Below are 12,205 nucleotides of genomic sequence, written 5' to 3'. Positions count from 1 at the left end.
AGGATCCAGTACAAATTTATATTATATAACCCCAATTGAACCCTCATTGCTGCTTAGACCAGTCTTTTACACTTCTCTGATCAGCTCACTATCCTATTCTCCACAGTAGATCTTCCAAAGATTTTCATCCCTCTTCATACTTCCTATGCCTCATCCTTTCCCACCCTTCTAACCTCATATTTTACTGAAAAATCTCTCTCTTCTGCTTTTTTGTCTCTATTTCACATCACTCAGATGCAATGAACAACTAACTCTTTCATACCTGTCTCACATGATGATATGGCCCTTCTCCTTACCAAGGCTGACATTTCCACATGTACAAGGGATCCCATTCCATCCATCTCAAACAGCATATTATTCCTCTATCACCATTTTTTTTCACATAATCTCTCCTGTTTTTAACTGTCTGACTGAAATAAACTGGAAATAAGAAAAGAATATAGAAATGACTTTTGAAAAGATTAACAGAATTTTTAAAAACCTGATTCAAAAGAAGAAAGAAAATCAGATCATGAAATAACAAATATAGAGGGTAAAATCACAACAACAAAAGGAATAAAAATAATTATCAGAATTTATTATGTATCTTTACATGCTAATAAAATTGAGAACATAAAAATAGAGGAATATATTCAAAACATAAAATGCCCAAACTAGCAGAATATCAAGTGGGTATCTTAAATAATCTGATTTCTTGAAAGGAAACAGAACTATTTCTAAATGATCTACCAAAGAAATGAAAAAAAGAACTGCTTGGTCTGATGAATGCATGATAGAATTCTACAAACTTTTTAGTGAACAATAGTTACTAATACTATATTAATTACTCCAAAAGATTCAGGAAGAGGAGATACCATCAGATTCCTTCTGTGAGACAAATACAGTCCTAACACTCAAACCAGGAAAACTATAGACCAACATAAGTAATGAACATCAATTCCAAATTTAAAATAAATTCCTATCACAGTATAGCAATTCATCCAACAAATAATTTATGGTTGCCAAGTAAGATATATTACAGATGTAGTAATGGTTTAACATAAGGAAAATCACTAACATAATTATATTAAAAACCAACAAAAACATTTTTTAAAAATACATTATTTACTCATCAGATGCAGAAAAAGTCTCTGACAAGGTATGAAACTCAGTGTTGATATAGAGGAACCTTTTTTTAACACAAGAAGAATTTACCTAAAACCAAAAGAAAGAGGTATTATATGAGACAATAGCTTCAGCAATGATGCAGACTACAATAAACCCTCAAAAATCAACATCATTTCTACAAAATAACAGAATCCAAGAGACAATAATAGAAAAGTAACTCCATTCAAAATAACTAGAAAATGCATAAAATATTTTGTCATCTATCAAACCGTACAAAATACTTGTATAGATTCCATTATAAAGTGCTCTCTAAAGAAATAAATGACTTTTTATAACCTGATTCCATATCTTTTCAGTCTTCTTACATGAATTCTGTGATCCAGTGATATTGGTCTCCTTGCTATTCCTTGCATATGACACTCAATCTCTTAACTCTATGCATATTTTTTAGACTGGATCCCCTTAGGATGGAACTATACTGACCACTCATATATGTCCAACCCTCCACTGTTGGCAAGAAAGCTCTGACTTGCTCCATTTCTGATCTACCCTGGTTCATGCCTCCTTAGTTATCTTGATGGTCCTCCATTTCCAAAGACTCACTGTATTAATACCGTACTTTGCAGACATCTGATTGGCTTTTGCCACTTTGCAGAAACTACCTATTTGATAATAATTACTGGAAAAGCTGGAAAGTAGGCTAGAAGAAATTAGGTTTAGTTAATAAATTATGTTTTATGATAAATTCCAAATGAAATAATTATTAAAAATCATATAAAATAGAAGAGAATCAGATAGTAACTCTGTCGTATCTATGGATAGATGGTATATTCTTAAGGAAACAAAGGATAGAAACAATTGAAAGATAAAATATTTGTATATGAAACTTAAAAGCTTCCGCACATGTGCAATTAATAAGGGAAACAATTCAGTAGAAAAAACATCTTAGGATGAGATTTCTAAAATAAGGATTTCTTATATAAGATATATAGACAACTGACATCAATTCATATATATACTGCATAGATATAGAAATTCATATATACATAAATGTATTACTATTATTATTGTTATTTTACCAAAACCTATTCCCCAATAGATATGTGTTCAAAGCATATGAACAATTATCAAAAAAAATTGTGAACTATCAACATGAATGTTCCAGATAATTAAGAATGAAATAAATGCAAATCAAAACAAACCTATTGTTTTGCCTGACTCAGAAAACTTGCAAAGCTGACAAAAGATAGCAATGTTAATAGGATTGTGTCACACTAATATATTATTGGTGGAGTTGCAAATTAGTACAACCATTTTGTAAAGCAAACTGGAATCGTGACAATAAAGTAACTAAAATGTTCATACCCAGATGTTCCAGTCCTAGGTTTACCCTCCCAGCAGCTATTGATAAGAAGAAAGTTCCCATGTACACCAAAATACTTAGAATAGCACTTTTTGTGATTTCAGAGTGGCTAAACACATTGTGGTACATTAATGAAGTAGAATATTGCTATGCTATAAGAAACAACTAAAGTGAAAAATGCAGAGAAATATAGAAAGTCCCACATGAGGTGATATAGAGCAAAGCAAGAATCATACATAATGATTACGAAAATGAAAATAAAAACATCAATAAATGTTGCAAGCAGACTTCAGAAAAACCTGGAAAGACTTTTATGAACTGATGCAGAGTGAAATGAAAAGAACCAGAAGAACCTTGTGCACAGTAACAACCACATCATGCTTTAATAGACTTAGCTCTTTGCAGCAATGCAAAGATCTGAGACAATTCTGAAAGACAAAAGATGGAAAACGCTATCCACATCCAGAGAAAGAACTTTGGAATCTGAATGGGGATGGAAGCATCCTATTTCCTCTCTTTTTCTTTTGTTGTTTTGTTTCTTCTTTGTTGTAGTTCTTCACATTAGTTCTAATTCTTCTTTACATCATGACTAATGTGAAAAGATGTTTAATATGAATGTATAAGTAGAGCCTATACCATATTGCATGCCATATTGATGAGAGGGAAGGAGATTCAGGGGGAGAAAATTTGAAACTCAAAATCTTATGGAAGTGAATGTTGAAAACTAAAAATAAACAAATTAATTTTAAAATGACAATTGCAAAATTACAAGAAACAAAATTATAAAGAAGAGATAGGAGAAAAAAATCATAACACATTCCTTTGCAGAGAAAGAAGTACACAGATTTGGTACATTGCATCTATTTTCAATATTTTTTAATGTATTAATTGGGTTGTTTTAAATTTTTGGCTCATTCTTTTTCTTTAAAACTATTCTTTGTTTTATGGATGTCTTTTCAGGAAGGGGATATGTGAAGATGAGATCCTGGGAGACATTCTGGTGACATAAAAGAAAAATAATTTTAATAAAAACTTATCTTAAAATATCATTGAAGAGCACAGGTTCTTCACTATGTTAAATAGTATCTAAAACCAAGAGTCAATATTGTGTATATGTAATGACAGCAAAGTAGATAGATACCTTTCCAATAAGATTAATCATAAAACAAGACTGTGCATTGTCTCCACTACTATTTTATATTTTGTACACAATATTCTGAAACAAATGAACCTAATATCCTGTTGTTTGATAAACCCCACTCTTGGTGTAAGGACTCACTTTTGACAACAATTTCTAGGAAAATTCGATAGTAATTTGACATGTTAGATTTAGTCCAACAACTCACTTTATATACCAAGATAAACTCTAAATTAATATATGACCTAGTTGCAAAAGGTCACATCATAAAGAAATTAGGGGAACAAGGAAGAAAATATTTCTCAGGCTTGTAGGTAAAAGAAAAGTTGATCAACAAACAAGGAATAGCAAAGATCACAGAAGATAAAATGGACTATGCCATTATATAAAATTAAAATAAATTGTGAACAAATCCAAAGCAACTAAGTTCCTAAGGTAAATAGTTAAATGGGGGGGGGGGGTGGAGCTTTACCTCAAATTTCTCTGATAAAGGTCTCTTCCAAAATATATGAGGTACTAATTCAAATTTATAAGAATAAGAAATTTTTTGCCAATTGATAAATTGTGAAAGTATATGGACAAGCAGTTCTCAAGGTTCCAAAGCTACCCATAGCCATATTGGGAGGAGTGAGGGAATCTTCCAAATCATTAGTAGAGAACTTCAAATTAAAGCAACTCTTAAGATTTCACCTCATACCTATCAGATTGACAATTCTGACAAAAAAAAGGAAAATAACAAATGTTGGGAAGGTGGGAGGACTATGGGAAAATAGGCTCATGGAACTGTGAATTGGTGTGACCATTCTGGATCCTAATTTGGTACTATGCCCAATAACTACTAACCCTTCTCTACCCTTCCCTTCTCTGAACCTCGAGCCTACTACATTCTAAAGCTGAGGCACCTGCCCTGTGTCCCCTTCCCCCTGCCCTGTACCCACCCCCCCTACCCCCTCCCTAAAGGCTCCTTTCTGGACCCTCCTGACTTCAGAGTGATTATCAATAGGAACTGTTGCTGTTTCCTTCCCAGCCTGATGCCTTTCTTTTATTTGCCTCATTTAAAGGGCCATACCCTGACTACTTCTTAAATAGGCCTATTGAATGAATGGGTGTTACCTCACCCTAAGTGAGTACCTGCATAGACCTTGGCCTAAAGGGGCCAAGGTCTCCCAGTGCATCCTGGGCCATCTCCAGTCATCTTGAGGAATACCAGGTCACTGGATTCAGATGACTCTGAAGTAAAAGTGAGGCTGGTGACCTTGCACAGCCCTCCCTCACTCAAAACAAAGTCAAGTGCAAGTCATGTCATCATTTGTCCAATGGCATGGTCGTCTTCATCAGCGAAGCACAAATACAACAACAACAGCTAAATTGTGTAAATACTTTAACCCAGAGCCATCTTTACTAGTATTATGTACCAAAAAAAAATTAAAGAGATGAAAGTTTTATGCACACAAAAATATTTATAGCAGTTCTTTTTCCAGTGGCAAAGAACTTGAAACTAATGGAATTCCATTAATTGTACAATGGCTGAACAAATTATGGTGTGTGAATATAATGGTACACTACTGTGCTATAAGAAATGAAAGATATTGAAATTAGCAGTGACTTCTTGATCACCCGAGAATTCTCTGAGAAGAATTTGTCAAATGATATCCAGACAAACTGAGTAGCCAAGTGATTTGTCTTCCTTCATAAGTTACTTCCTTATCTCATTTGAGGTAAGGTAAAATTAAGAAACTTCTGAATGCTCCTGTTGAGTTCAAACTACCTGAAATTACCTTTCTCTGTGTTTCAGGATTAATTCTTTTAATAGTTTTTGGTGCAATAATGTGGAGGTAAAGATTAAGAAAATAGCTTTGATTATGAGCACCTTTTAATGCAAACTTACTTACAGGAGAGAATGATTAGCTCTGTGGCAATGAACAATTACCTAACCTCACTGAACCTTAGTTTCCTATCTGTAAGATGGGAAAATAATATTTGTACTATTTCTGCTCACCAGTCGCAATTTGAAGATTTAACCAAGAATCAAGAGTAAAGGCAAAATTTAGGAATGATTCCTTAGCCCCTATTTTATCATTTCAGTATTCTCCCAAACTGTTTTATAAGGGGTGCCCCTTTTCCTCCAAATAGTCTTTTACACTTCCTCTAAGACAGGACTTCTTAAACTTTTTCCACTCCAACCTCATGGCCTACCCCATATTCCTTTAATCTCTCTCAAACTCCTATCCCTAGTTTCATTCTACTTTCCCTAATCCAGAAATGCTTTTTCCATGCCATGTTCATGGATACCTAAGGCCAGAGGTACTTGAGATTCTACTCAGCCTCGATGATGAAATTCACCCCTCCACAATCATGTACACTTTATGTGGGTTGAGGGGGCCAATTTGATGAATTCACCCAAGGTACCACCCCCAGACAAACTGAACCAAATTTACCTCCCATGTTGGAACTTGCTGCACACAGTTTTCTCAATGTCTCATGTTAGTCATGAAAGCATAGTACTGGACTTCATGAAGCCTTCTTCTCCTCTTATAAATTATGAAATTAAGACTATGGACCAAGTGGCAAAGAGAAGAGAAGTTCACTCAAGGACAATTTGCTGTCTATATTCTCACCTTTAGTGTCTTCTTTTCATAAAGTATGGCTATCATATTAGCCAAGTCTAGACTATAGAGTGGAAATAATACAGATGAGGCAGAACTGGGCTAAGAGGACTATACACAAACACACACACACATACACACACACAAACACGCACACACAAGATTCAATCACCCAATCAAACTGTTCTATAGAGAACAATTCCCCAGAATATAAGTCTTGAAGCACACACATAGAACCACTAAGTTTAGAAAAGATTTTCAAGGTTTAACTCAATGCCTGGCTCAGTTTGCATGCCTATCATTCTCCTGAAGTAAATTGAAAAGTCCTTTTTGATTCCTGCTTCATCCATAGAAAAAAATAAATACTAGAGATGTTCTCAGTGGAAGCTTTCATTGTTACCAAGCATAATAGAAACATTTTAAAGGTAAATTTCTTCAGCTTGATGTGACCTTTTATCTGACAACTCAGAGCATTGTTCATACTGATAAGCAGATTTTCTTTCCAGTAAAATAAAATATCAGAGACTCTGTGGAAAAGGTGATCTGCTTATCCTGTTGTCTAATCAAATAAGAGCTGGTTTTTGTTTCTCTCTCACAAAGCTGATTTTGCTGTATTCTATTCTCACAATCAGCTCAGCTTATTTGCCAGGAAACCAATGGACTGACAGCTTGTACAGCTGTGTCTCTGACTTAACGGAGTAGGTCCCTGACATGACATTTGAGTAGATGTCTTTCAGTATTGGCCCCAACAATTGTTCTTTTTGCAATTAAAACCCTAGCATAATGGCACCCAAATTGGGTACTACACTTGTCTAAAAGAGATGCAAGATATTTTTGCTTTTGTAACAAAAGGGTATCCGGCTTGACTTTACCTCTCTTTACTTATCCTCTCTGAGGTCACTGAATGTGAAAATTTCTCTTTCTTCATTCTGGATGAATTCAAGGTGTGTGTGTGTGTGTGTGTGTGTGTGTGTGTGTGTGTGTGTGTGTGTGTATGTATGTGTATTGTATATTTGTGTGTAAGTGTGCATGTGTGTGTGCATATTTGTGTTTATGTGTACGTGTGTGTGTCCATTTGAAATCAGCCCAATAAAACAAATGCCAAAGCAGTAGTCCTTCCAAATTTTGTGCTGAAAGCAGACTTCATATTGGAATGTAGCAGTTGACTTTACTCTGGATATCTCTTTGGGGAATTATGGGAAATGAATCTAGGAAGAAAGTTTAGGAATTATTCTCAGAAAGATATTCCTATTCAGAATATTTTGTTCTTGAACTCCAAAGAAAAATTCTATTCTTATAAAACTAACCTTTTAACAACTTAAAATTTAAACTATGAACCCAAATGACTTAATCATAGAATTAATGGTTAACTGCAGATCTTCTGACTCCTTAAATCCTTTGTTCTTTACAAATTAATGGAAAGTTGTGAGGGAAAAGACATTAATCTAGGAAAGGCTCTACAAAGCCAAAAGTAACACCCAGGTGAACAGTTGACCCCCTGAAAATGACTCATACCTATAGAAAAAGCTTCAAAAACCAGCAGCAGACAATGGGGCAGATGTTACATTTAATTATTAAGGGAAAAGATTCAATTCAACAATGCTTTTAAGCACCTATAGTGAGCAAGATCCTTTTCTAATCAAAGAACATAAAATATGAAAAATGATGTTATATTCCTGAACTTAATGAATATAAAATCTAGCAGAAATGGTAAGTTATAATGTAGTCAAAGATAAACAAGTAATACTATACTCTGCACTGCAAGCACAAGCTTGCCAGAAATATTTTTAAATTAATTTATTGTTATTCTAAATCTAACCATTTTCAAGAGAGAACTGTCCAATCTGCTCCATCATTTCCAACAAGTCATTTTGAACTCAGTTTAGGATATTATGTCAGGAAGATTTCAGTCAAGACTGAACAAGGGTTTGGAGTTTAGGTAACAGCCCAGTTAATCGTTTGCTTCATTAAGCAGAAAAATAGTCTCATAATTATAAGCACACCTTTGGAGAATCATTTTGCTTTTTTGCCCACTCCCTTCAAGAATTCTACTTACCATCAGGTCTGTGACAGGTAAACTTCCATTAATTAAAATAATCAGAGACTTCTTTTGCTTTTCAGTAAATCATTATCTTAATCTGATCAAGATGAATTTTCCAAGGCTTCTAGTTTGCCTCTCCACTGGAATTAATTCCAGAGAAGAGTCCTTTCTGAGTTGACCAGGGAAAAGGCAGCAAAGGATTCTTTGGAATATATAGTTAATAAAAGATTGATAAAGTTTCTTTTTTAGAAGGCATCAGATTAGGATAACTTTTAATACTTTGTTAATATTTCAAAACAAGAAAGTAAAGCACTTTTCTTCCACAACAAAAATAGCAGTACATATTAAAACATAATTAAGAAAAGAAAACAATTTACACAATGACTCAACAATGTCAAGAACAACTATATGCAAAAACATTGAAAATGAATATTGTAAAATTGTAAATATAATTATGACTATATGAGATGTGAGAGGACATTTCCTACCCACTTCTTTGCAGAAGTGGTTGGTTATAGATGTTTCAAATTGCACATGTTTTTTGGACTTTTTCAATATATTGATCACTTCTACCAATTTTTTTCCTTTTTTATTTTTAAAAATACTATTTATTATATGAGGTGTTCCTCTAAGAAGGGGAGGGAGGAGGATAGTGGAGAAAACTATGATGATATAAAAAAATTTTAAATAAAAACATTTTAGAATCAGTGCTTTATAGAGGTCATGCAGGTCTTACAGATCAATTTTTCTAAGGGGGATTCAAGAAAGCTATCTAGTGAACTTGCCACCAGAACCGAATCTCTAATAATCATTCATGTTTGTAAAATACTTCAAAATTTGCAAAATATTTTCCTCATGAAAACTCTGTGGAGTCAAAAGTATAAACATTATTTTCCTTATTTTATAGACAGAGAAACTGAGGCTCAGGAAATTAAGCATGTGGTTATACAACTAGTAATCTGTGACTCAAACCCTGATTGCTTATGACAACAGATTTAGCATTTAATTAATTTATTTATTTGCCATTACACTACCCTTCCTTTTAAAAGAAGTCAAGGAATTCAAGAAGTAGAGAAATGTAAGTTCTTCTGACACATAGGTTAGAGCTAAAAAGCAAACAATAAAACCTGCTCTCCAGACCCCTTCAGGAATGAGTTGATCTGGATAACCAAGTTATTTAGAAAGACTGCCTCAAGCAATTAAACTTTGTTTTCCTCATCTTTTCAAGATACCTTCCTCAAATGAATGATTTATGTCCCTGTGATCTATTATTATAAACATTATTATCAAAATGATTTTTTTTGTTCATCATGTTCAAGTCTTCATAACCCCAGTGGGGGTTTTCTTGGCAAAGACACTGGAGTGATTTGTCATTTCCCTCTCCGGCTCATTTTACAGATGAGAAAACTGAGACAAACAGGGTTAAGTGACTTGCCCAGGGTCACGCAGTTAGTAAGTGTCTGCGATTGTATTTGAACTCAAAAAGATGAGTCGTCCTGATTCCAGGGCCAGTACTCTATCTACTGTGCCACCTAGCTGCTCCATCAAAATGATAGAGATAAATAATTGTGACAATCATTATACTGGATTATTTGGAATGTACAGGGGTTCAAGGAGGACAAGCACCTCTGGTATGAGGGCTTGCTGAGTCCTTTTGAGGGCTGCTTACTCTTTCAACTTTGGCATCAACCTTTCACCCAACTCTCACCAGTGGCTCCAAGAAGCTATAGCATGCCCCACATCCTGGTAAACAGGTTTCAAACCCTTCAGTGTGGTAGGAGGGTGTCTACCCAAATATGTTAAGATTCTTGCACTCTCATACTGAAAAAATGGGATGATGGTGGATTAGAGCAATTTGTTTCAATGGTCATGAAAGTTGGCTGAAAAAGGCAGCGTGTAGCATGTAGAGTGTGGACTGACATGGATATTTGAAGATACCAAGGTCATCCACTGCATCCAAGGTCATTGAAAGTTGTCTTGATTTGTGTCATGCTACTGGACTTTGATAACTCTGGAAGAGAGAGTGAAGGTAATGACTGTGCAATTCTGGTCAACAACAGTTTTCATTTCTATAAGAGATTGTCATTTCTAAAATATTCTCCTCACAGATTACATCAAATTTAGTACTTTCTTCTCTCCTCACATTATCTTGTACTTACTTATCTGTACATATGTTATTTACCCTCTGTACAATATAATGTACTCAAGGTCAGGACCATCATTTCCCCCCCTTTATATGCCTAGTGCCTTGCATATAATATGTTTGTTGCATTGAAAGTAATGTTAGAGTTCTCAGGAATCTTAGAGACAATTTTGGCCAACTCATTATTAAGATCAGGAAACTGAGTTTAAGAGAGAGGAATTATTTAATTATTTCCCAGAAGTCCAACAGCTAGTAACATACACAGTATCTTCTAATGTCAATGGGAGCTAACCAATAAGAATTAGATCCATTTTATGGATTGACTTTCCAGGCCTTAGTTTACCTAAGTTAACAAGATCAAGAACATACCAAGTCACTGGTAGAAGAGATGTTCAACTTGCCAACCTAGAATGCCCCACTGTAAGCCATGTAATTGCTGGAGATTTGTTTTTCCCTGTAAAATAAACTTTAGGTAGGTCATTACTCAACATCTAAGAAATTAAACTTAATTTAAATACTCAGGCCCCAATCTTTCCATACAACAATTTCCTAGTGAAAATGACAATATTTGATAGTCCCAAATTTTCCTATCATGTTGTGGTTGTCAGATTGTAGATCACCTTGTAACACAATGAAATGATCCAATTAAAACCATTTCTAAGATGGAGAAGAGAGCAAATATGGGGAAAATAATTTTTGAAAATTCCATTAATCAAAGTTTTTGATTTTGAAAATTCCTCAAATTTTCTGCCCTTATAGAAATTACAAAAAAAAAAGAGAATATTTTTTCTGGGAATTGAGCCATTTACATCTTAACATTGTATTCAAGAAAATTCATTTTATAAGATAATACAATTGTATCACTTTATGTCTTCTGGGAGGGGAAAGATTTGTTTCCATAGTGGAGAAAGGATGGCAAATGGGCATACTTAGCCATCTCTCTAGCACCCTAGTCTTGACCTAGAACTTTAGGGTCCCGTTTTAGTTTGACTCTTCCCAGATGCCAGACTGAGATGGCAAGAGTTTCAAAATGTGCTGCTTGGTTTTAGCAATGGAAACCAATGTACCTGGAGGATACACCAGGAAGAGATGAATCATGTATGTGGCTAACTTGAAACTGTATTCACAAGATAGTGTCAACCACTGACCCAGCCCCCACATTCATTTTATTTGTGCTCATATATTTGAAAAAAATCTAAGTTTACTTTTTAAAAACTAAATAACATTGCCTTGTGGCACTCATATTGTATCTATTACACGTTTCACTTCAAAACCTCATCTCTCCTAAACCCTCTTCAATGAGCTTGAAGGAGCACAGCAAAAGGAAAGGAATTTTCTATTTAACTAGAGCACTGACATTCTGTTACACAATTCGATCTTGTCTATTTACCTGCTCTCAAAAACACAAGGCACTAAACACAAAATGCTGAATGCATCAAGTCTGTGGTGCCATAGGTGTCTGAATGCATCTGTAGCTTCCCTCTCACTCATCAGTGTAATTGTTGTCATGTTATTCCATTTTTTGATTAGTCTAGTCCCTCAAGCTCAATGCTTTTTCTGGCCCAACGTTCTTCTGCTGGTTGTCATGGTGACTGAATTGTTAGAGAGTAGAAAGGCTCTGTTGTCTGTCATTGTTCTGTTGTGGTTTAGGTAACGCAGGAGGCAACACAAGTGAAGTGGATGGACCTTTTTAGCTCTGCATCATTTCATAGTATTGAAAAAAATCACATAAAAAAGGAGCAAATAGGCCCAAAGAAATAACCAAGCTCTTTCTGAAAGAAAGTGCACATTATTATAAAGAGGAAAA

At 34.6% G+C, this 12,205-nt stretch overlaps 1 long non-coding RNA gene across 2 annotated transcripts; it reads right to left on the bottom strand.

Annotated features, from left to right (window-relative positions):
- Nucleotides 1-3,364: 3,364 nt before the first annotated feature.
- Nucleotides 3,365-11,971, bottom strand: LOC140525601 (uncharacterized). Of its 2 annotated transcripts, XR_011974071.1 has the most exons (4): nucleotides 11,789-11,971; nucleotides 10,768-10,852; nucleotides 7,087-7,422; nucleotides 3,365-3,467 (listed from the first exon to the last, which is right to left on the bottom strand). It is a non-coding gene; the product is annotated as an uncharacterized lncRNA (long non-coding RNA). The 2 variants fall into 2 exon arrangements; XR_011974070.1 differs by lacking the exons at nucleotides 3,365-3,467; nucleotides 7,087-7,422 and adding an exon at nucleotides 8,444-10,266.
- Nucleotides 11,972-12,205: the final 234 nt, after the last annotated feature.

Source organism: Notamacropus eugenii, chromosome 1 (assembly GCF_028372415.1).
Source record: "Notamacropus eugenii isolate mMacEug1 chromosome 1, mMacEug1.pri_v2, whole genome shotgun sequence".
NCBI lineage: Eukaryota > Metazoa > Chordata > Mammalia > Diprotodontia > Macropodidae > Notamacropus > Notamacropus eugenii.
The sequence above is the reverse complement of the archived record's forward strand: the minus strand, read 5'-3'. Positions and strand labels throughout refer to the sequence as shown.